Raw genomic sequence first — 26,914 nt, 5'->3', positions numbered from 1 at the left:
GTCTCTCTTTCCCCTCTCTCTCTCAATCACCTCTCTCTCTCTCTCTCTCTCTCCCTCTCTCTCTCTCTACCTTCTCTCTATCTCTCTTTCCCCTCTCTTTACAGCCCGCCCCTCCCCTTCTCTCTCTCTCTCCTTTGTCTATATCTATCTATCTATCTATCTATCTATCTATCTATCTATCTATCTATCTATCTATCTATCTATCTATCTATCTATCTATCTATCTATCTATCTATCTTTCTATCTATCTATCTATCTATCCATCCATCCATCTATCTATCTATCACGCAACAAACACACATACAACCAGGCCTCTCTCTCTCTCTCTCTCTCTCTCTCTCTCTCTCTCTCTCTCTCTCACACACACACACACACACACACAAGACGTCAAGATTCAGCAGCAGCTATAATGTTAACAAATCCATGAATTACAATAATGTTTCGATAGTTACGACTCGTAGTTTCTTACTCACTTGTACAATAGTTGTCGTGATAATTTCATTAAAGATGATCCACATACCAACATCATACTACTTACTGTTATCATCATGCCATTACGTGCATCATATTACATACTAGTCCCTACCCACCAATTACTCCCATTACGAATTGGAGTACTGATCTCTTACAAGACGACCGAACAAGCTTCGTCGTTATTAAGTCAGTGAAATACAGTAATGTACATGGATTATTTTGTTTGGCTCTGATGATGTTTGTATACATTGTATTGCTGTATGACAGAATAATAATCCTCGACTGAATATTATTTTTTTTTAAAAAAAAAAGGGGGGGGGGGAGAAAAAGAAAGAACACAACAAAGCTTCTTTTCTTTTCTTTTCCATTTTCCGTTCTTCGTCTTCTCTCTCTCTCTCTCTCTCTCTCTCTCTCTCTCTCTCTCTCTCTCTTCCTCTCTCTTCTCTCTCCTCTCTCTCCTCCCTCTCCCTCTCTCTTCTCTCTCCCTCTCCTCTCTCCTCTCTCTCTCTCTCTCTCTCTCTCTCTCTCTCTCTCTCTTTTTTTTTTTACAATGTTATATCCAGCCAGCGGTGTCACTGATACTACGAGGGTGGCCATGTGTGTGGGGAAGGTGAAGGGGAGTAGGATTCTTTCTGTCCGTTGCGCATTGGGCATGGATGGTATCCCTGTGGAATGCGTCATAAAAACGTGTCACTACTTCTTTTATTTAATCGATCTTTTTAAAAAATAAAATTCTAGTGGAAAAAAAAATCCACTCGAAACCAGCTATATTATAATATCTTGTTATCTAGTCAGTGAGATTGGATGAAGTGTGATATAACAATAATAATATGACGGTGGTATCATATCCCTTTGTCGTGGAGTGGCAATTTATCTTGCAGGCTTTTATCGGACAACCGTGAAGCTGATTTCATCAACACGACAACACTCAAGTACTTATCGATAACACAGTCATTTCCATATCTTGATTTTTTGTTTTGTTTTGTTTTGTTTTGTTTATCATCCCTTTACAGGCCGCGGGGATTCCCGACACTAACTAAGCTTAAAATCGTGTTCACCTGATAGAGAGTATTAGCAATGGTTGGTGAAGTTTTAGTCTCTTCGCTATTATCTACTGTAATATGTATTAATATTGTGAAATGATTTTTAAAATGAAACAGAAAAAAAAAAAAGAAGTTCCATTTATTCATCTTCAAGGGGAAATTTATCTTAAGGGTTCATTCCGAGCGGATAATCAGACGTCGGCTGCAGTGCAGAGCCGCATAATGAGCTGGGGTTAGGTGAATTGCTTAAGTCCACACACAGCGCAACAGCAGGGAGTCGATCTTGATACCTTTTGGATACGAAGCAAAGACCATACCGCTGTATTACCACGCTGGCCTATCGATCTGGACCATTTGGTCCTCGATCATCTTATAAAACCATGACTAATTTAAAGGGAGTCCCGGTAGCTCAATAGGTAGAGCATTCACTCAAAGAGCACCGAATGTGTTTTGCTTATGTGTTTTGTTGTTTTTGTTTTTTTTTTTGTTTTGTATTTTAGCTTCTGTCCACCCGACAGGAATTGGGTAGCTGGGTCTGTCGGGTCTGGCGGGTAAAGTACTTTCCGATAGACTGACGTTCTGTCAAAAGGGTAGCGATTAATATTATCCGTTTAACGCTATAGAAACCAGGATAAACTCCAGCTCCGTGGACCTCAGGCTCTGAAGAAATAGATTTTTCTTTTCTTTTTTTTTTTTTTAACTTATGTTAATAGGATGTCAGGAATTATGGTTTGGAAGAAAATTAGTTTCGCTATGAAAAAAAAAATAAAAATAATTAAAACAAATTTCGATATTTTTCTTTATCTCCTTTTTAATTTTAAGAGGTGTTGGATTAAAATGCCCGGTGTCTGTAATGTTATCATTTTTTTACGGTAGAGATAGAACGAAGATGTTGTCACTCAGGGCTTTGTTATTGATTTTTGCCATCCATCTTTATGAGTAATTCTCACTAAACTGCATTAATTAACCAGACTATATTATATGTTCAAGGTTACATAATAATATAGTTTTGTGCGTTGGTTCGTTATAATAATATTTCCGGATGGCAATATTGTGAGCTTCTTAGCCAAGCGCACACTATCTATTATGTCCTTATTATCTGAGATGTTTTTGATTATTGTTATCTTGAGGTCGTGTGGTTGATGACGATGGGATGATTTCTGATATAAAGTGTTCTTTGGATTGGAGAATCTTGACTGTCTAAATAAATAAAAGGAAATCTTATCAAGTTATTGTTATTTATAATACAAGGGATTAGAAATAAATAAGTAGACAATAGAAGAACCGCCATCGACGCTTTGATAACGATGATTAAATCATCATCATCATCATCATCATCATCATCATCATCATCATCGTCATCGTCATCGTTATTATTATTATTATTATTATTATTATTATTATTATTATTATTATTATTATTATTATTATTATTATTATTATTATTATTATTATTATATTATTATTATTATTATTATTAATTTTATGATGTCAACGAAAATAATATTTGCAGTAAGATCATTTCCCACATTTATTTGTTCAAGAGCATGATGCCTTCTCACACATGGATAAACATTGATACTGAAATATAATATATATCATATATTTTTTCTGTTTGTTAATGTAATCATTTCCGTTCCGTTATCATGATACAGTACGTTTGGTCCAAAGCAAAGTCTAATGTTATATGATTATCTCACCCTGGGTAAACAGGCTTTGTCATCTGAAAGAGCTCTTGGGGGTTTCCATCCAATTTGATTTTTAAAACTTATTTGTGACGACTTTAATTAATTATATATACAAAGATTTTGAATATAATAGATTAAAAAATAACAGACATTTTAAAAAAATTAACACAACCCAAAAACAAAAAAAATTAAATTAAATTAGAAAAAACAACAACAAACAAACAAAAACAGGAATCAACAAAACCCAGACGAACAAATGGAAAAACCAGAAAACAAACAAACAAACCCACCAAACTGTTATGACTCTTTTCTTGCATATTGAATTGTGTTTTATCGACAAAACTTTTTACCCCCTTCAAAATACCGCTGCTTACGTGTTTCTTTTTTAAAAAGTGGGAATCAGAATAGTGATTTTTGATAATATAATTTGTGCGCATAGATTATTATCTATCTGAGACTTAGAACTGCAGAAAACAATTCAGATCTTTCGGGAATAGCTTAAATTATAGTATGTATTTGCTATACGCCTGCTGTTCTATAAATGTTTGGTGACACAAAGTTAGGTGTAAAAAGGACTTGGCAAAAGCCAACCCCCCCCCCCCCCCCCCCACCCAATAAAAAAAACAAAAAAACAAAACAACAACAACAACAACAAAACGAAAGAAAAAAACAAACAAACAAACACAATTTTAAAAAATAGATAAATAAAGCAACACAGCCAAAGCAAAATTACTAAAATAATAGTAATTGCTAGCGCCTGTACTGTTGTTTGATGACACAAAGTCAGATGTAAAAAGGACTTTGCAAAAGCAAAAAAAAAAAACAAAAAAAAAAAAATACAAAAAAAAAAATGAAACCAAAAAAATAAACAACAACAACAAACGAACATTTACAAAAACCCAAACAACACAGCCAAAGCAAAATTAATATCAAGTATGTACTATAATGATATATCGTATCATGAAATAAAAACGTACTGGAGTGATATCAGTATATGTAATTTAAACTCGTGTCCAGAGTCCAGGGTATCTAGATTGAAAGTGCCATTGACTTATGATGAAGATACTATCTTGTGACAATCAGCAGGGTTGATATCGGGGCCTGCCCAACTTAGACTATTCATAAATTGTGTATTTGTGTATTCATAAAGTGTATTTTTATGTCTTTGATCTGGTTGCGACCTTTGGATAGATGTAAGGAAAACTTAGTACAAGGTACATAGACTAGTAATAGTAATCTGTAATCTTGTATTCAATTGATTGAACAATTTACGCATGTGTCATGGTTTTAGTCTTGGGGGGTCGGGTTAAAAGTGTCCATTACAATCGTAATTTTTCCGATTCGAATTCTGTTCAGTTAGTAATAAAGACAATTTTTATTTTAACCCATTGTTTAAAAATAGAACAAATAAAATAAAATTCCCTTTAATCATCCCATAGGGAAATTTGTCTCTAGAGTCTATTACAAGGGAAGACTGGAATAACTCAGGCGTCAGCCGCAGTGCAGCGTCGCAAATTGATCTAGGGCGAGGTGACTTGTTCAAGGCCACACAGCGCAGCGGGTGATCGACCTCGGTACTTTGTGGGTACGAAGCAGAGACCGTATCGCTGAGCCACGCTGCCCCATAAGTATTGGTCGGGGGTTTTGTTTTTATCGGAGATTGACAATACAATAAATGGGTCGCCTAATTATATATTATTATAATTACTATTACATCCAAACTGCACTGGAAATGACATATCTCTCTCTCTCTCTCTCTCTCTCTCTCTCTCTCTCTCTCTCTCTCTCTCTCTCTCTCTCTCTCTCTCTCTCTCCTCTCCACCCCCCCCCCCCCATCCATTTCACACCTTAGTACAACCAAATGTTAGGCTTTTAGTGAGTTTCGCCAATCTCATTACCGTGTCCATTAATCTATTAAGTGGCGTCTACACCAATCCAAGCACCACGGAATACAAACTAACTTAACGGAGTACCATCAGAGTGATCTCATGCTACAGTATCAGCATCGTACTGACTTTAACCATACAACCCATCCATCCATCCTATCCCATTTAATCCATCCATCTATCCATCCATCCATCCATCCATCCATCCATCCATCCATCCATCCATCCATCTATATCTATCTATCTATCTATCTATCTATCTATCTATCTATCTATCTATCTATCTATCTATCTATCTATCTATCTATCTATCTATCTATCTATCTATCTATCTATCTATTTATCCAAAATAAACACATCATTCTACTGTAACTTTCACTTCCTGATAAGACCGAATGCTCGAAACAATATTGTAGAAGTTGATCATAATTATATCTCGGTCGATAGGGTATATAAAAATAAATTATATTATATATATATATATATATATATATATATATATATATATATATAATATATATATATATATATATATATATATATATATATATATATATATATCCCTATCCAGCCCCCCACCCTCCCCTATTTCTCTAACTCTCACACACGCGCGCGCGCACACAAACATATTCACATGCGCACAGACACAAAGCCACATAACCCAACAGACAATAATACAATACAGTTCCGATGACACACGATGCGTGTCATACACAAGTCTCCCAACGTGTCAACCCATGCATATCCAATGTGCTCACCCACCAAAGCACGTGCTCCAGTCCAAGACCACCAGACAAGTGGGATGATTTATTTATAGAGACGGTACCAGACACCTGTCTAATTAAGGCGTCAACTTTCTCATCTCAATAACTTTCTCCTCTCCCTCCCTATTCCGACCCTCTTCCCCTTTCTGTTCTTCTTTCAGGTTTTCTCTCTCCCTCTTTTTCTCCTCCTTTACTGTTCTGGACTTAAATAAATTATGGTGCGAAGTTGAGAAATGCAGTTTTCAAAATGATGATGATGATAATAATAATAATAATAATAATAATAATAATAATAATAATAATAATAATAATAATAATAATAATAATAAATAATAATAATAATAATAATAATATTATTATTATTATATTATTATTATTATTATTATTATTATTATTATTATTATTATTATTATTATTATTATTATTATTATAAAAAGGATGATAATGATGGCGATGATAAGGTTGATGATGATAATGACGACGACGAGACAATGATGATGATAATTGAGTGTTAGTCACATGCTGTTTCAATAGTCCTGCAATGAGACACCCGTCTCCCCTTTCATTATATCGTTTACCCATTTCCAACTTTAAGTACTACTGATAATTTATAATTATGTTTTATAGTCTTTTACTCTCTATGATTTGAGATAGATAGATAGAGAGAGAGAGAGAGAGAGAGAGAGAGAGAGAGAGAGAGAGAGAGAGCGAGCGAGAGAGAGAGAGCGAGAGAGAGAGAGAGAGAGCAACAACAATAAAAATAACGTCGCCAAGTGGTATTTGAATTACAATGAACCAATAAAAATGCTCTGTTGTTGAATGTTTAGCTTTAATTCTCGTCATGGCTTTTACCAAAAAATAAATAAAAAGTGATGTATTACAACTTTCCGGAAGTTGAAGCAAATGAAAACAAGAGGTGAGCGGAAACATAAAACCATGAATTGGTAAATCGATGAAAGGGGAAGACTTTCATTCCTCCCTTGCCACGGAGCCGGTTGTCTGTCTTCAAATCGAGCCCCCCCCCCCCCCCCCCCCCCCCCCGGAAAAAAATATTTTTGGTTGATCACAGAAAGAAAAATAGAAAAAATAGATCTACCGTTGACGTCTCGGCTGTTTGAATCAGTCACGTTGACTTCAATCATCCAGTTCTAACTTTTAAGAGATTACAAATGAAATTGTTTGCTGCTTGCATGAAGCTCTAAGGAAAAATTAACGATAAGCATTGAATTGTAAGCTTCAATTTATTAGACGAAGACAGATACTGTGGACGTTTCGGGTTTCCCCTTTGTCAACAAAACACGATGAATAAAACACGAAGGACAAATGAGATATGTGTGAAACATACAAAGAAAACCAATTCGACTTTACACACGTTTACAGAGAGATGAATCTCTTGGTCACTTTACTTTCTGGATTGCACACACACACACACACACACACACACACAACCTGATGAAAAGCTTGGAGATTTGTCAACGTCGGAATTTAATCGGACTGGTTTATGTTGATGTCATGATAATATGCTGCGATTATCTCTCTGTGATGTTTCCGAGATTGCTTCGAAACGGATCCATCGAGGTGGCTTTTCTTTGCGTCGATCTCGAGTGTCTGATATAGACAGGATTAAGTTTGAATTCTCCCATTACGTCGTGTGCTGCCATATTGTGATATTATCATTCTGGCAAAGCACATTTTACATTTCATTTTGTACCAAAGTGACACTATGCTGCTAGAAGCCGTGGACTGTAAAAAGTAATAAACAGAAATGAATGGCTCACTTCTATCTGGAATTGAGTAATATATTTATGTCTTTATTGTTTTTTTTGTTGTTGGCTGAAGAAGGGTTTTGAGCCCGAAACGTTCCGTGTTTGGTATTTTGTTCTTTTTTTGAAGCTGTTATATTCATTTTTGTTTATTACATTTCATTTTTACCAGAAACCTTTCACTATTTGACACCAGTCGTTTAATTGTGCTTCCAACCTTTACTCCAAAATTGCGTATTTGTACGCTTTAAAAAAAAAAAAAAAAGAAAAAAAGAAAAGAAAAAAGAAAGAAAGATATTTTAATAGCAATTTATTCGCTTATATACACGTTTATATTGTTCCTGATTATACGTTACTTATTTTTAATCTCATACCCACGACAAGACCGAAGAACGACAATTTGTTCATTCCAGTCATTTTTGTCTCTCTCTCACTTTATCTTTTCTATGCTAAATAAATAGCCATATTTCTATTTTGATAAATTCTTGCAAGTGCCCAATCCTTTAATATTAGCTATTATTATTCTAGTTACCGTGTTATGTCAATTGGATTTAATAGTCTGATGTCACGACGCCCAGCAACGGCGGCCATCGTGGTTCTAAACAAAGAAAATTGGTACTTTTTTTTATTCTTCATGCGCGGGTGGTTGGATGGGAGCATCACCCTTGAATCATATACCTATGATGTTCGCATGGGTGTACGATCCGATAGTGATGTCGTTTCTTCTTCTCTTTACTAGCCTGTCCTGCTTCTTTGGTTTGTAATTGTATTTTTGACAGGGGATATTTTTTTTCCTGTAAATCCTCTGCCTGTTTGTTCTTGGTTATTTATAATTTAGCTTATGATATCTTTAGGTTATGCTTTTGATTGACATTTGTACTATTTTTGTTAGATTGCTTGTTTTTTTGTTTCAGCGGTCTCTCATATAACCTCAATTGTGTTGGAAGAGACCTAAAGCAACAAACAAACAAAATATTCTTCATGCTGGCTAAAACTTTTCATATGTCTTGTGATCAGAATGTGTAAAAGTCAAAACATGATCAGATTTATAATGTTTTTTTCTCCCCTCTGGATACGCTATTATGCTCGTCGGAGAAATATTTCATAAGGGCGTCCGCCATTGTTCCGATAGTTTAGAGCCAGTTACTACGAGGGAAGTGACGTTACGACTGTTGAAGCGTATTGGACAGCGTCGCGTGCGTTCCCTTGAATAGCACGGCAACCCTTTGAGTACTTCACCATACAAAGTCGATGTCACGGTTCAATTGCCACCAACCGGAACACCCAATATGTGTACAGCATAATATTATTATTACTGGGTCTAGGTTTCCTCAAGGCTAGTCTGGCAAAGAGTAAGTCACCTATACTGGGTTTCCCCTATTATTGACTAAGTTTCCATTGTAATGATTCATGACAGTTAATTATATTGAATTTTGAAAAGAAGCAAAGATTTATAGAATTGAGTGAGTTAAAGGGAGAACAAAAAAACCCGTCTAGGTTTCCCTTATTGACTAGTTTCCGCTGTCTTAGGATTCGTGATGATTGATTACAATGTCATAATTAACTGGATTGTCAACACAACTCTTATCCTCCTTTTGTAGCTATGTGGTCTATCAGTGAGTGGTATGACACTCGCTTTCGGATCGGAAGGTCCCGGGTTCGAGCTTCGCTCGGCGCGTAAAAGGCTGGCTCTTTACTCAAACTCTAACACCGTACTCGGGTGTCAAATGAGTACCTGGCCGTTAAAAGCGTTGTCTCTGTCGAGAAAAAAATGTATTATCACGTATTGTCACGTTTCGTTCTACATGTTACATGTGTGTCTCTCTCTGTGTGTGTGTGTGTGTGTGTGTGTGTGTTAGGGGGGGGGAGGGGGGTGTAAAAAGGATGGGGAAGGAGGGATGGCTGTATTATCTATGATACGAGATATTTATACTTTTTTTTTAAGCTGCTGTTATTGAAGATGTTTTGAGAAAATTATCATAATACAATATAAACACAAGAATAGAATGAAAAAGAAGACCCATCTTTCTTCTTTGGTTGTTTATACAGAGACAAACCAACCCCTCCCTCCCTTCTTTCAATCTCTCTCTCTCTCTCTCTCTCTCTCTCTCTCTCTCTCTCTCTCTCTCTCTCTCTCACACACACACACAATACACGATTACAAGAACTACCCACTCAACAATCCCTACCACCTAACATCGCGATCCGCCTAGTGATTAGACATAATAATTAATAGAAACACACCATTCTTTGTTTATTATCCATATTGTTATTATTATATTATTCTGCTAATAATACATTGTATTGTACATATTACATACTCGATAGCTACGTGGTTCGTGGCAACAAACAAATAGAAAATTGCTTGTATTTGCTCAGTGTCTGGCCGATGTTTTATCATTCATATTCATAATTATATTATCATTATAAACGCTTTTTATACTTCAACCCTTTACGGTGAGAAGGAACCGCTTTTACTGGCTGATAGTTTGTAAATCATTATAATAATATTCTAACCTTTTACGGTTTATATTATCATTATAATTGCTTATTATTTTAACCCTTTGCGGTTAAAGGGGACTACTTTTGCTAACTGATGTTTTATAATTCAAAGTATTTATTTATCATCTCAAATTATTAATATTTTAACCCTTTACAATGAATGGAAATCGACTAATATTTTATAATTCATAATTATATCATAAACATAAATGCTTATTATTTCAACCCTTTTGCGGTAAAAAGGAATCGCTTTTACTGTCTGATGTTTTATAATTCATAATTATATTTTTATCGCCAAATAAATTCTTATTTTTAACCCTTTTCGGTTAAAGGGATTCACTTTTGCTGTAACCTGATATCTTACAATGTTCACCAATATGTGATCTTGTGGTATGACACTCGCTTTCGGATAGGAAGGTCCTGGGTTCGAGCCTCGCTCGGCGCATAGTTGAGTCTCTTTACTCAGTCTCTCACCGTACTCAGGTGTAAAATGAGTACCTGGCCGTTAACAGCGTTGTCTTTTTCCGAAACAATTGTAATATCGCCTAACAGGCGTCATGTCCCGTCCTACATATTAAATGTTGCCGTTGACCAGGGAACCCTTGTAAAGCGCTTTGAGCACAATTAAGAGCTCTGTCGTCAATCAACATCAAGATACTACGCTCTTCTGGTGACAATGTAATGTCTGCAGCACCACCAGCCCTGTTACCAGCAGATGTAAATAATGGAAGAACACGAGATTGGAGAGAAATCCGATCCAGTTTCACGTGAAAGATTAAAATATATTTGCGGCTTTGTGGTCCACTCAGCTATAACCTGTAAATGCCGATTTCGATTCCCGTTGTGGACGACGGCGCCAATTAGAGTTCATGGAAAAGGCTCACATTTTCTCATTATACTAAAGTGTAAAATGTAATATAACCTTACATCACTGGCGTCTTGCCCCGTCCTGCATGTTATGTTTTCATTTTGTTTTGGGACCACCCGTAAAGCGCTGTGAGCACATTGCAATAAGGTCGCAGGTTCAAACCCCACCACCGCCGCGAAAAAATTTTTTATTCTCTATTGTCTTCTGGCACTTTTCTACTCACTTCATATCTTGTTGTTACCAACATAAGTGCCTGCTCCACTCACTTTTCTGAATTAAAAAATGAGCACATTGATTGTATTTTTGACAGGGGATATTTTTTTTCTGTAAATCTTCTGCCTGTTTGTTCTTGGTTATTTATAATTTAGCTTATGATATCTTTAGGTTATGATTTTGATTGACATTTGTACTATTTTTGTTAGATTGCTTGTTTTTTTGTTTCAGCGGTCTCTCATATAACCTCAATTGTGTTGGAAGAGACCTAAAGCAACAAACAAACAAAAAAAACAAAAAAGCATTGAGTTTATGGAGCTTGCGCCATATTTTCTCGTCGTGTTCTTTTTCATTATTTTATATATGATTTAGATTATAAATAATGACGTCAAATTTGTTTTCTATTTGTGCTTTGCGCTTACCCAAAAAGCTCACAACATTCGCCAGCCGGAAATGACTTACCAACAACGCACGAAACTATGTCGTGTAACATTGACGTCTGATTAATAGTTTAATGAGAAATAATCATAACAATGGCTGGCTAAAAACAACAATAAAGGCCTGAGTGGCGTCAACTTCGTTCTATTTATACTCTTAGAACACTGATTTTCTTGATTCGCTTCTCGACTCTCTTTTAATTAAATAAATGGCATAATAACACATTGCGGATAATGTCAAATTTTCGAGCGCAAAACAGGAACGCACTTAAGAAGCGACTAGTGGTGTATGAAACTGAAATGATTTGCTTGGCTCAACTCACTTGCCGGTATTGTGAAACTCTTTTAGCACAATGTAAACTTTGAAAACTATATTTATGGTGTTGAATTATGTGCATAATAATGAAATACTGACTTCAGTTCCTTTCACAAATCGAAAAAGATCCCTACACGGTCGGGGTGGAGCTTGCCAGACACGGGGGGTCGGGGGGGGGGGGGGGGGGTCGTAGTTATCAGAGATAGAATCAGGTTGATACAAACATACACTTTGTGTATGCTTGATCTAATCAGGTGTTGTCTGTAACGTGTTAAATGTTGTGTGGTAACAAGTAGACGTTTTATGTTTTTTTTGTTTGTTTTTGTTTTTTTTTGTTTTTTTTTTTTTATAGGGACGCCCATTGCACTTTACTTACTTACTCTATCCTCTTCGGGCCTTGAGGCACATAGGGCATCCACCAGACATCTCCATTTTTTAAATTTTTTTTTTTGCGGTGGGCTGCTTTTACAGTTTCTGTGTTATGGAGGATGTCATTTTTCCGGCTTTCACTTCCATAAAGCAGTATACTTAAAACATGACATATTGAGGTAATGAGGAGGATGGGATGGTGGTGGTGATGATGATGATGATGATGATGATGATGATGATGATGATGATGATGATGATTATGAGGAGGAGGAGGAGGAGGAGGAGGAGGAGGAAGAAGAAGAGGATGAGGTGGTGACGACGTCGACTTTGACGATGATAGTGATGATGATGATGATAAAGTACACATTGTAAGTTCGTCATACGTATTCAGCGACACCTTGTACTACAGAAACACCATGTCGTCTGATGTAGGTAAGGGACCCCACCTAGGAACGGCGTAACAAACCAACCACCTGTCGGTGTTACCTGCTGTTCACGTTGATCTATCGCCATGTACTCGGTGACACTGGACGCTTACATGACCTCAAAGTCTCCAATATTATGTCGTTGAATCCTGAAATTGAAGGCAAAAAAAGCCAAGAACTGCACGAGCAGTGGGAATACGGGAGAGAGAGAGAGAGAGAGAGAGAGAGAGAGAGAGAGAGAGAGAGAGAGAGAGAGAGAGAGAGAGAGAGAGAGAGAGAGAGAGAGAGGGGGGGGGTAGGCAGCCTTGATCTGAATCATGAATGATACCATTCTCTTATTCTATCAATTGATGCATTTCTTTTATCAAAACAAAAATAAAATCCTACAAACACCCGCCAGCCGGATATAACGTACCAACACACATAACTGTGTAACTTTGAACGTTCATTGTCTGATTAATACAGTTTAGTGAGAACTACATTAAAAAATGGCTGTCTAAAAACAATGACAAATCCCTGGGTGACGTCAACTTCGTTCTATCTATGTAATGAATTCTAACCAAAGTAGCTAAGTAGATAAATTAATTAATAAATGAAAAGGAGTTTTGTCATCTTCAGCAGAGATCCCACCAATCATGAGATTAGCCAATCTCTCTCTCTCTCTCTCTCTCTCTCTCTCTCTCTCTCTCTCTCTCTCTCTCTCTCTCTCTCTCTCTCTCTCCCCCCCCCCCCCCCCATAAAAAAAAATAATGATTTGAAAAATTTGGCCAGAAAAATATCAAAACCTTGGGACTTCTCTCAGATCGTATCATCCCAGGTTGTTAGAGTCTTTGACAAGATAAGGGCCATATTAATGAAGTCGAATTTTTCTGGCCATTAAAAAAATAATAATGCAATAATAAAAATGTGGATTTTGAGAATAAGGCAATAATGTGGATGCCTTTTCATGCTTTTTCAAAATCACGAGGGACATCCTCCTCCCTCTTCCACTCTCACATTCAGACCTTCAAGCCTACCTCACCCCCTTTGAACAATGCTTTTTCACACTCATCACCTTTTCTCATCTTCATCAATTGTACAGAACTCATCCCCCCCCCCCCCCTCTTTCCAAGGCCTTTTCTCCACACCCCACACCATTACCGTCCCCGGTGACCCTCTGTGACCCCCCCCCCCCTCCCTCCCTCCCTCTCCTCCTCGTTTGTTGTCAAGTCTGTCTCATCCCCAAGTCCAACCCCTCTACAAAGCCCCTTTCAAACCACTTGACACACAAAACATTCCCGGGTTCTTCCCCCCTGACTCGATGACAAGGCTATTATTGTCACTGTCCTCACTGTCAATCTACCCGGCCATTCATCCATCTTTATCTCTCCTTCCCTCTTTTGCGAGGTTCTACCCATCCATCCATCCATCCATCCATCCATCCATCCATCCATCCATCCATCCATCCAACCAATCTATCCATCCAGTCGACCGACCATCGATCCATCCATCCATCCATCTATCCATCTATCCATCCATCCATCCATCCATCCATCCATCCATCCATCCATCCATCCATCCATCCAACCAATCTATCCATCCATTCGACCCACCATCCATCCATCCATCCATCCATCCATCCATCCATCCAACCAATCTATCCATCCATTCGACCGACCATCCATCCATCCATCCATCCACCAGCTCTTCAGTCTTCCCCACCCTCCCTCCCTCCCCCAAACTGGTGCATTCATCCATATTCTTCCTTCACAAAACTATGGATTGATATTTAATTTTAACTCGCCCTCTTGCTATTTTTCCTCATTCGCGTCATTCCCCTCCTGGTCCTCCTCCTCCTCCTCCTCCTGGTCCTCCTCCTCCTCCTCCTCCTCCTCCTCCTCCTCCTCGCACCATCTCCTTCATTAGCAATGACAACAATAACATATCAACAGACAATAAATTAAATATTCTTCAACCTCCATTTTAATCACTCACCCCCTCCCCACCCCACGGACCACCACCACCACCACCACCACCACCACCACATTCATCTATCTCCACTACCAACCCTCAGACCCACCCACCCACCCATTCATCTAGCAGCCATCCCCACCTACCCGCCCACCCCATTCACATTCATTGTCTCGATGTGAGTACTTGAGTGCTGGACGGATCGGTTTGAATGAGCACTTAAACACCTCTCAGTCTCCTCTCTTTCTCAGCAAAAGCTTTCTATGTGAATGTGTGTGCGTGCGTGTGTGTGCGTGTGTGTGTGTGTGTGTGTGTGTGTGTGTGTGTGTGTGTGTGTGTGGTGCCTGTCCGTCCGTCTGTTTCGTTATTTCCCAACTAGGTTTGCATTGATTCTGGTCCCTGCTTTTGTATAGACTAAGGAAGAAAACATGACAATGGGGAGGGGGGGGGGGGGGGGGGGGGGGGGGGGGGAAGCAGGGGCTTTTTTTTTTTTTAAAGAAAAGAATAGTAGTATGGAACAGCAGAAAAAGCAGGCCGATTCTTAAGTCTGGAGTGGTGGTAAGGTTGTGGGATGCTTTAATGAATTGAATACAAATAAATGACGATAATTATGATGATGATGATGATGATGATGATGATGATGATGATGATGATGATGATGATGATGAATGTTATGCCTGGAGGAAGAGGAAAAGGGATAGATAAAAAGCTGTCCTGATAGAGGGAAGATGAGTGGTCTCTCTTTCAATATTATCTACATGACGCAGCTGGGTGGGTTTGATGTATCGTCGATGATGACTCGATTCTGTATTGACTACTATTGACCTGCTGACATCAGCAGTAGCCGTACTAACACCCTGTGTGTCTGGCCAGAATGATCAGTAGGAGAATAATATCATCAGGTTTCGGATGGTCGTGAATTGATTCAACAAGTCAGTGAAAGATTGAGATAGACAGACAAATAGATAGATACACAGATGGATAGATAGAGATAGATAGATCTATGTGGTCTAGTGGTATGACACTCGCTTTCGGATCGGAAGGTCCTGGGTTCGAGCCTATCTCGGCGCATAGTTGTATCCTTGGAAAAGACTCTTTACTCACATTCTCTCAGCGTAATCAGTTGTAAAATGAGTACCTGGCCGCTTACAGCGTTGTCTCTGTCCGAAAAAAATGTAAAATCGCCTAACAGGCGTCATGTCACGTCCTATAATATGTTAAGTGTTGCTGTTGGCCAGGGACCCCTTGTAAAGCGCTTTGGGCACGTTTAGTGGATGTTGCGCTGTATTAAAGTTTAATATTTAAAGATAGATAGATTGGCCCGGGGGGGGGGGGGGGGGGGGGGAAGGAGTTCCAAGGTAAAAATTGGACTCTCTTTCAATCCATGATACAGCCAGGATTGGTGTATCCTTGATTATGTCTCGATTCTATATTGACTATTGACCTGCTGACATCGGTAGCCATATTTATATATAATATCTATAGGGTTTCTTGGGCCTCAATAAACTCTAGGAGAATATCAGTCGGTTATGGATTGTGGTGAATTGATCCAACATGTCGATAGTCTGTGGAATATGGGTGAGCAGAGGAGGGAAATGAGAGGGATTTAGCATTATAGAGTAAGGGTTTCACGTTAAAGGGCAAGTCAAAACCATCAACACATTCCTCGTATATGTTGACATGATCAGTCAAAGCATGCAAACACAGAGAAGTAATTTTAAGAATATAAAATAATTTACTTAACTTTTGCTCATTTTGTTGTTGTTGTTGACTTCCTCACATCAAGCTTAATCTTAGATTACTTCACGAAGTCCCGGGTTTAAGGGTTTTTGCCTAGATGAGGGTCCTTCCATGTTCATATTGAGATACTCCATGTGTTTTCTTCTAACAATCCTTAGGTTTTTAAAGCTCGAGAAAAAAAAAACCCGCATTAAAAAAAAGACAATAATAACCGAAATGACTGAAAACGTTGGAAGATTCCCTAACTCCAACTGGTTATAAATAACAATGTGAAATTGAATGTTATATATAACAACGCAAATACCACATTATCTCTTTCGTCTGTAGTGTTTCATTCACCCTGTTTTGTTGATGAAGGGGAAATCTGAAACGTCCATTTTATCTGTTTTCGTATATTAAATTGAAGTTTACATTCAATGTCACATTGTTATTTATTTCTTCGAGCTTCGAGCAGGAACATTCACATTACCCAGTATTAACACGAACAGGTAGAATCGGGGTATATCTCCCTTCCACAGTCAGTCATTTCGTCGGGGCTTGTTTTGGTTGCGCGTAACGCTCCGATACTTACGTTGAAACCAGGACCCCGATTTTATCCACAACAAAACCGCTCGTTTCCACATCCGATATCCCTACGACGTAGCAAAGCAGGCAACCAGCATTCCTGAGTTGTCAAGTATAACACTCGTTTTTTGCCACCATTACCTCCAAAGCACTCGCTTGTATGTCGATCGGTTTTTGGAGTGTACGCGACACACCGCTCTCTTATAACTGTCTCAATCTCAACGCTCTCTCTCTCTCTTTCTACCTTTCTCGTTCTCTCCATACTGGACGTGTTTGTTGTAGTTTATGGATTGTGGTAGCGGTGTCTGTTGTAAAGACCCGACCGCCATCTTTGCCTACCAATTCTCTCTCTATACGACAAGCCCGGACACAGCCAACAGAAGGCAGTCGATTTTCTTCAGTAGCAATTTGTGGTGGTGGCTGAAGTGTCTGTGTGTTGTGGTTGATGTAGCAAGTCAGACGAGTCAGTCAGTTATCGTCTGCTGTGTTGTTACCGCCTCACAAAAACTGTCGTCTGCTGTTATAGCCAGCGATCAACTTCTGCTGAAAACTTGACGGAACTTTTGTTTTGGTTTTTAAAAACAAGGATTTGTGTATTTTCATGATTGTTCGAGGAGTGGCATTTTTTATTAGATAACAATAACACGTTTCATATTTTGTGTAAGTTGTAACATATTTTTCATTAGTTTAAGTTCAGATGGATATCTGTTCTTGATTGTTATCATCTGAAGTACCAGATGTTTGAAGTTTATGATTAATAGCAATTTATTAAAGTTTTATTATGTGCTCGTTTTTTATGAAAGCACCAGGGTGGAGAAGCAGATGAGATCACGTGGTCTCTAAAATAGTAATGTAATTAGACTCACCAATATGTACGTTTGAAAAAAACGTTCTTTAGTGTTTCATGAATCGTGATTCGTTACGGTTATATGCTTGTTCAAGCTACTCCGTTTTTATTTTAGCCCACCTGTTTATTTCCCCACTGTAATTTTGTGAAAACAGGTATTTATTTTCTCCATTCATATTCGTATGATGTTCTTTTAATTTGGTGTAAATTCAATGTTTAGACGGCAATGAACCCGGAGTGGCATAAGGTGAAACCGCTCTAGATCTAAGGTGACTGTTAAGTTGTAGATTTGTCAAATTATGACATTACCTTTCTTGTCTGACACGGTATAACATTTTGATTTTTTTTTTCCAATTTGGTAATGAAATAAAATTACGTGCACATTTCATCGGTTTCCTTGTGTTCTATAATCTTCCCAATGTTTGTCGTGTGGATGTAATTTAAAAAAAAAAATCAAATGCAATACTGCCTGCCCGCTTGGCGCTTTAATTGCACAAACGCTGCTACCAGAACACAATTACTTCTGAATAATATTTACGTATAATATATGGTTTTTATCTTGTAAATAATCTGAGTAAAGAAACATTGTTAGAAATTAGGGTCAAAGTTGTAGTAAAGGTGCTTGGATCACTCAAAAATTATCAGGTGACCAATCAATACCAATTCATGGATTAATAAACCTCACCGCTTCCCCAAGATTCAATGAGTCACTTTGCTGTTATTTGGTGTTAGTTAGTAATTAAACGTGTTTTTTTTTCATGTTGTAAGCGTCATACAAGATAATGATTGTAGTTTTTTAAAACACCATTTTAAGTGTTGTTAAATTATATATTTTTTATATTTTTTTTGTTTTTGTTGGTATTATCTTGTTTAGCCTTTGATTCCGTGTTTTTATTGAGTTTATCAGAGAGTAATCAGTCGCTATTGATGTGTTAAGCTTGGCTTGAGTGATCAAAGTGACAATTTCATTCAACAGGACTCTAAATTGTTCTTTGTGTACACACGGCGCTGTTTCATTTCAGTTGGAAGCCCGATGGATTATTCATCATCGTCATCATCATCGGATAGAATAGAGGAGATCGTGGTGTGATCTCCACGTTTGATTTTTATGTTTTGAACTCGTCTTTGTTGGATTTATTGTCAGATCACGTTCGGATTCTGTCTGCTGCTTGGAATAATGTGTTGTTTTTTGGGGGAGCATTTATACAATGATATAGCAAGCGTTCATTATAACTAAACGTAGAGTATTATAAGTTATAACGTGTGGATGACATACAATAATATAGCAAGCGTTCATTATTACTATACGTAAGAGTATTATAAGTTATAACGTGTGGTTGACTCGATTTTCATTGTGGATTACACACTTTGGATTTATATATCGTTTTGCATTACGTACCAAGGACTTGAAAGGTAATTATCACTGAAGCTGGTCAGAGTTAGATGATTTACATTATCATTTTGTCCTTCAATCTCTCTCTCTCTCTCTCTCTCTCTCTCTCTCTCTCTCTCTCTCTCTCTCTCTCTCTCTCTCTCTCCCTCTCCCCCCCCCCCTTCCACACACATACTCACATTCACTTTCTTTTCCCCTCTATTAACTCTTATCTATCTATCTATCTATCTATCTATCTATCTATCTATCTATCTATCTATCTATCTATCTATCTATCTATCTCTTTCAAGCTTCCCTTCTGCTCTATTAACCCTATCCAGTATGTGGATATTTTTTTTTTTTTGAGAGAGAGAGAGAGAGAGAGAGAGATCACATACTCAAACTATATTTATTGGTGGGCATATTATAAAGAGCTATAAAAAGGACAAATGTACTTATTTTGGATTTACCCCCCCCCCCCACACACACACACACACAGAGAGAGAGAGGGAGAGAGAGAGAGAGAGAGAGAGAGAGAGGGGGGGAGGGAGAGAGAGAACACGTACTTAAACTTGATGGACATATCATAAAAAGCTATAAAAAAGGTCAAATACGTACGCACTTTTTTGGATTGCGCGCGCGCGCGCACACACACACACACACAGAGAGAGAGAGAGTGTGTGTGAGAGAGAGAGAGAGAGAGAGAGAGAGAGAGAGAGAGAGAGAGAGAGAGAGAGAGAGGGGGGGAGGAGGGAGAGCGTATTCAATATTATAAGACGGACATAGAGATAGAAAAATGGAGTACGTATACAAAACGTGTACATTGTTTTGTTTGAACAAATCTTTACCATTGGTGCTATTGGATTTTATATACTGTTTGTATTTGGGAGGCGGTGGGGTACTGTAGGATATAATGTAGGCCTAGGCAAGTTCTATGAATATATATTATATAATGCAAATAAATAGGTACATACCGCTTGTGTTTGCTTTGATGTCGGGATGTTACAGCCATCCAGCAGATGTTTATATTATTTACCTGTAGAAAAGGTGCCTGCCATTCTATACAAACACACAGGCACGCGTGCGCGTGCACACACACGCACACACAACCCACACATTCACACACGCATTATGTACATAGATACGCACTGGTCAGGCGGTAAGTCGGTACATTAGTGGAGTACTCATTCTACATTATGATTATCATGAAATAAAATGGGGATCGGGCAAGGTAAGATACGGGGGGAGCTCTGACAACTGACTTGAGCACTTAATGAAGCACACGCACAAAGGGACCTTGTATGGATCCCCGCCCAGTCGATTTTTTTTATCTAACACGCCCTCCCAACAGCGATTGGGTTGCTGGTTTTGCAAGATCTGACGGAAAGTTCTTTGCGATAGACTAGAGTTCTAGTTCTATTTCAATGCTACACAATTCGTATTAAACGGCAGCTTTGTGGGCCTTATGGTTCTGAAAGACATTTTAAAAAAATATTCTAGGGGGGTGGAGGGGGATTTCAACATGTGGTCTAAGATATGAAATGCAGGATGCAAATTGGAGATCTCAGAAAAGGGTGGGGGGTGGGGGGGTATTGGACAATAATTTCTAGAACTGCACGTCCTCAAATGTTTCAAATGACCTCAGCCTGAATAGCCCAAGGCATCACTGGTGACCAATTGTCCATGTTCCTTTCTTAGATAATATGAGAGAGAGAGAGAGAGAGAGAGAGAGAGAGAGAGAGAGAGAGAGAGAGAGAGAGAGAGAGACAGAAGGATCTTCTAAGAGATATTTTAACCTTATAACTGTAACTATAAAGTCAAAACTCATTATCTTTTATAGATGTTACTGGCAAGACTAAATCACAGTTCTCTTTTACAATGTTGTAATTGCAGACCGAACCATTAAAATTTTTAGATAGAAAGCAGTCAATGATAACAGTTATATCATTATAGGATGTCAGGTTAGCCTACCCCCATCTCGAAAGGATTACACATTCCTCAGGACCAGGCAACCAACAGCCCATGGTGATTCTGATGTTTGTTACCATTGCCAATGGTGAGGTTGTTGATACATTTTTTCTGTTTTGTGGATGATCATTATTTGTACCATTTGTGTGTATGTATGTGTTTATGTCAGAGAGAGAGAGAGAGAGAGAGAGAGAGAGAGAGGGGGGGGGAGAGAGAGAGAGAGAGAGAGAGAGAGAGAGGGGGGGGGGTAGAGAGAGAGAGAGAGAGAGAGAGAGAGAGAGAGAGAGATGACTGAAATCTTGTGTCGTGCCGTAAGCGATGACGAAAAACTGTCAAACCTTTTAACTGAGATAATGTCGTTTTAACCGGTGAGAATGTGTGTGTGTGTGTGTGTGTGTGTGTGTGTGTGTGTGTGTGTGTGTGTGTGTGTGTGTGTGTGTGTGTGTAAGGGAGCTGGGGTTGGAGAGGCGGTGGGATTGTGTGTACGCATTTTACGGACGATATGGCAAGGCATGAAAAGACCTCGAGTGGTATTACAGCTACGCTTTTTCTAGACTTTTGACATGCCATTTGCCTGCTGCCTCAATAGCTCAACGGCTCAATGGGCCCCTTGAACGACTCTAGGTGTTTTCATACGGTGCGTTGGTCCACCACAAATCTTGCATGACCCAAGGAAAACCTCGACTCCCTTTAGCGCTTTACAATGGGAATCATAAGTAGACGCGAGTCTTTTGTTGGTTTTTTTTTTTTAATATTTTTTTTTGGCGTTGTGTCTGTTTTTCATGCTCCATAGCTCAATTCTGTATGGATCTCTCTACCAGTTGCAAGTCGTCACTTTGTCAACGCCACCAAATTGAATAGAACTTGATTCTACTTTGCAATGACATTAGTAAAGGGAGGCAAGGCTGTAATAATATGTATGTGCTGTAATATCGATGGGATTTTAACCCTATTTACACGGGAATCGATTTTACTCTACTCTTGCTGTTTTTAACTGGGGAGTAGTAATGATGATGCGCATCCTTTGCTGTTGCCGTGTACACAGGCCTAAGCAGTTTAATAATTGAAGGTTATGGGTTTTGAAAGGAATTCAGTAAGGTTTAATGCTTGTCATTGTTCAAATTACTAACAACGTACTCTCTCCTCTATAATTTTGTATAATATTATATATAGATTAATGGAACGAGTAATTTCTTGGTTAGCAAGAGATTTTAAGTAGAAAATTATGTGTGTATATGTATGTATATTATGTATGTGGGTTTAAGAGAGAGAGAGAGAGAGAGAGAGAGAGAGAGAGAGAGAGAGAGAGAGAGAGAGAGGAGAGAGAGAGAGAGAGAGAGAGAGAGAGAGAGAGAAGAGAAGAGAATGAATGCAAATGGCATTTTCTATTTCAAATATTTAAAGTCGAGTGATCTTTCGCTGTTCCTGGTCTTACAACATCATTATCATCATTATCACCATTAGACATGGAATTATAGACACATCGTTTTAGGGCCCACCGCACCAAATGAGTGTATTTTAATTATTTTTTTCTTCTTTCTTCTAAAATGTATAGCTGCTGTCTATGCGGGATCTCTCAATCTTGGGTCTTTATGACTTTGTCAACGTTTTTGACTTTGTCAACGCTCTACAAATTGAATGGGTTTTTTATTTTCTTTTACGGCGACATTAGCTTTCGGTGTTAATGGAACCCCTCCGAGTACCAGGATCGATGTTATTGTAGCTAGCTTACCGCCGCTCCGTCTTCCCATTACATACCAGCCAACCACACTTTAAGATTAGTATGTAAAATAATTGTAAATCAATGGAACATACGGTAATGTATTTGGCTTTATATAATTACGTCGTATAGCATGTATGTATGTTTGTAGTAGAGCTGTCTTTGTGTTTAGTGTTAGGTTATGGAAATTTTTGTTTTTGTTGTCATTGTTTATACCTGCAACAGCGTGTTTATTATAATCCAAGGGAGAGTGGGGAGATAGATAGAGAGAGAGGTGAGAGAGAGAGAGAGAGAGAGAGAGAGAGAGAGAGAGAGAGAGAGGGTGGGGGGATTCTGGTAGGGCCTCTTTCTTCCTCCTTATATTATATTGCCGTATCCTTCCAATGTGGTTTTCTTTCCTTTACTTAACCTGAAATGTGTCGGATTGGTTTTTACTCTGGAATTTAGTCCCTATATTATTATAGTCCCAAGATTGTTATGATATTATGGCCCCATCAGGAGTCGGGAGGGAGTAATTTAAGATGATATTGTGAATAATATAATGTGTGCGTGGGGAAGGGGAGGGGTTTTGTCTATGTATTTGAATGATGATTACATGATGTATTATATTTATTTATTGTAAACATCCCTCTCTGTGAGTCTTTTAAAGTGAGTCATTGTTTTGAACAATCCGAATGTCTTCCCTTGGTTTCACTGTAGAGATTGTTGCTAAGATTTGCTTATTTTGTTTCTTTGGACAAATCCCCTCTTTGTGTTATTCCTTCTCGGGAGCGTTGTTCCCAAAAGCGCTCTCTCTCTCTCTCTCTCTCTCTCTCTCTCTCTCTCTCTCTCTCTCTCTCTCTCTCTCTCTCTCTCTCTCTCTGTCTGAAGATAGATATATGTTTTGTGGTGAATCCTGTTTACTTTTTTACCATTTTCTGCTAATTTTATTGATGGTATGCGCTTGGTTAAAATACTCACGACATCCGCTCGACAGATATAGCATACCAACCCAAAAAACTAAATGTAACCTTGAACGTTTATAGTCTGATTGATATAATATAGTGAGAACTAATCACCAAAATGGTGTCTAAAAACAACAAAGACAAGTGACATCAATTTCGTTCCTTCTAACGTATTTTTGTAAGCGTAATTCTTTTTGTAAGCGTTCGAATATCCATTCTGTTGGGGACTGATCCTTCTCTTCCTCAATCTCTCCCTCCTTTTCTCTCTCCTTCTCCTTTCTCTCCTCTCTCTCCTCCTTCTGTCCTCTCCTTTCTCCACTTCCTCCTCCTTTTCTCCTCCAGCTCCTCTTCTTCCTCTCCTCCTCCTCCCCTCTTCATCTCCTCCTCCTCCCCTCTTCCTCCTCTCCTCAAGCTCCTCCTCCTACTCCTTTCCCCCAGCTCCTCCTCCTCCTCTCTAGCTCTCCTTTTCCTGACCTTTATAATGTAGACCAGACTAAAATAACTCTCCTCTTTTAACTGCTCGACGTGCAGGCAAGACATAATGGACGCCTCGCCACTGTATATATTATTTTATCATGTGCATTATGGATCCCAATCTACACTTCACTTTGTACAAAGCCGACACCAATTGAATAGGGTTTTTATTTTAAAGACGGCATTGAGAGGCGCTGCTCTAATGGAACCGCTGGAAGATCGAAGGTCTAATCGCCTGCCTCAATGCAGTCTCGAGTAGTGCGAGGCGGTCCTTGGCAAGCTTAAGGACCACGGTCCTACGGTCCCTGGGAAATGAAAACCGCAAGGACCGGTCCTAGGACCGGCGGTCCTTTTCGACATTGAACATTCTTGAGAGACCGTTTTGACCTTTGGGACCATGGGATCGTTCATTCTTGAACCGTTAAAGACCGCTACACGATGAAAACCGTGGTCTACAGGAGTAAAACACACGGAGTAGTCACACTCATTTCAAATTGTAACCTAATTAGAGAAGAGGGGTGATGCCTTCTTTATTTGATCACAGTACTTCATTGTTACTTCGATAATTTAGCGTGAATAAAATTTGAAATTTATCCCCATTAACGGAGATAATGGAATCACCCAAGGCGTTGATCGAGTTGTTCGTGGCGTTTATACACACACGCAACTCCTACCCCCCCCCCCCCACCCCCCACACACACACACACACATGAGAGGGCAGCGAGCATTGAAGAGTAAGAGAGAGACGTGAAGTTATAATAAGAGGGGGTGGATGCGGTAATAAGTAATAAGTAATAAGTGGGGTCGATGGTGACTTTTCGCCAGATCTAACAAACCCAGCTACCCATTCACTGCTGAGTAGACAGGGATTCAGAAAAAAAACTCGACTGCACCCGGGATCGATCTCTGGCCCTTTGCGTATAAAGAGAGTGCTCTATCAACTGAGCTATCGGGGTCCCCAAATATTCTATTGGACCTTTTAAAAATACAGACGTTATAACTGGTTTTTTTGGAAGGAAGAAACTAATGAAACTCATATTATTTGATTAGTTAAAATACCAAACGAAATTTTAATATTATTGTATTATTTTAAATGACAACAATGCGATAGAAAGGAGTGGCGACAAGAGATGGACAAAAGAAACAAAAAATCAGACTTGCAACTTGCTAGGTTTGAGACACACACACACACACACACACACACACATCTTTAGTAGTCACATACATTTCAAACAATAACCCATTAGAGAAGAGGGGTCATGCCTTCATCATAGATCATTGTCATTGCGATCATTATGGTGTAGTAAATTTTGAAATTTACCCCGTATAATGGAATCGTCCAAGGCGTGCGCCTCCTGTTCCCCCCATCTCACACACGAAAGGGCGGTTTGCGGAGTGGAGGGAGGTGGTCGTCTGCCTCTATGGTCGTCTGTGTCGTTTAGTGTATGGCAAAGGGGGTGGGTGCGATTAATTAAGTGGGATGGGTGTGATTGGTGGAAGATAGGCAAAGGACCGAGGCAACGAATCGCTGGGGAAGTAGTATGGCGCCAGACCGTTGAAAGGTGATAAGAAGTGAGGACCGCCGGCGGTCTTCCTCTTTGGGACCAGACCACGGTTCACAGCTAAAAGACCGTGGGACCGGTCCTCGGTCCGGTCCTCAGCGCGGCACTAGTCTCGAGTGCTTTAGACTTTATATATTATTATGACCGAGTTCTTGCTTTGCTTGGCTCGTCGTCCATTCAGTTAGGAGCTTGTTAGGATTTCTGTCGTAAAAAAGCTTGTGTGCATCATCATCATGTTAAAACGTGTTAGCATGGAGAGATATTATTATCATGATAATGTTATCATGTATTCTCTTTCAAGTGCTGGTTTGCACGCTTGTCTTGGGTTGTTTGAATTACACAAATTATTGGCGTCGGTTATTATTATTATTACAATGTACTACTACTACTACTACTACTACTACTACTACTACTACTACTACTACTACTACTACTACTACTACTACTACTACTACTACTACTACTACTTATTACACATATCATCATCATCATCATGGTCTTCCTCTCCCCTTCCCTCTCTTGCTCTCCACTTCAAATTTATATAATATGTATTTCATGCCTCTTTCTCTCTCTCTCTCTCTCTCTCTCTCTCTCTCTCTCTCTCTCTCTCTCTCTCTCTCTCATTCTATCCATCTATCTATCTATCTATCTATTATCCTATTCCCCTCCATCCCCATTCATCTCCGTCTCTATCTCTCCCCCCCCCCCCTACTCTCCTCTCTTCGTCTTTCTCACCCCATCTCTCTTCTACCCCTCTCTCGGACCTCCCCGCCCCCCCCCCTCTCTCTCTCTCTCTCTTTCTCTCTCTCTCTCTCTCTCTCTCTCTCTCTCTCTCTCTTTCTTTCTCCACCCCCCCCCCCTCCCCGCTCACACACACTATTTTCCTCCCCATATTCCATATTATTATCCTGGCAAATCGTGATATCAATCTTGTCAGGCGTTCAATAATGATGCTCGTCTTCCTCTCTTCATTTTGACACAGCCACTCCACACAATTCACCCAATGTGGTGTGTAGGAGCAAAGT

The 26,914-nt window shown here is 39.0% G+C and overlaps 1 protein-coding gene and 1 long non-coding RNA gene across 2 annotated transcripts in view; both read left to right on the top strand.

Moving 5' to 3' along the window:
• LOC144969265 (uncharacterized) overlaps positions 1-26,914 on the top strand; it is a 187,012-nt gene that overhangs the window by 109,203 nt on the left and 50,895 nt on the right. The window lies entirely within an intron of this gene.
• LOC144967897 (uncharacterized) lies at positions 16,856-21,268 on the top strand. Its single transcript, XR_013644480.1, has 3 exons — positions 16,856-17,662; positions 18,757-19,262; positions 21,115-21,268. It is a non-coding gene; the product is annotated as an uncharacterized LOC144967897 (long non-coding RNA).

Source organism: Berghia stephanieae, chromosome 3 (genome assembly GCF_034508935.2).
Source record: "Berghia stephanieae isolate SIO BIC M18660-M18661 chromosome 3, UCSD_Bste_1.3, whole genome shotgun sequence".
Classification (NCBI taxonomy): domain Eukaryota; kingdom Metazoa; phylum Mollusca; class Gastropoda; order Nudibranchia; family Aeolidiidae; genus Berghia; species Berghia stephanieae.
Note: the sequence above shows the minus strand (reverse complement) of the source record. Positions and strands in the feature narration are given on the sequence as shown.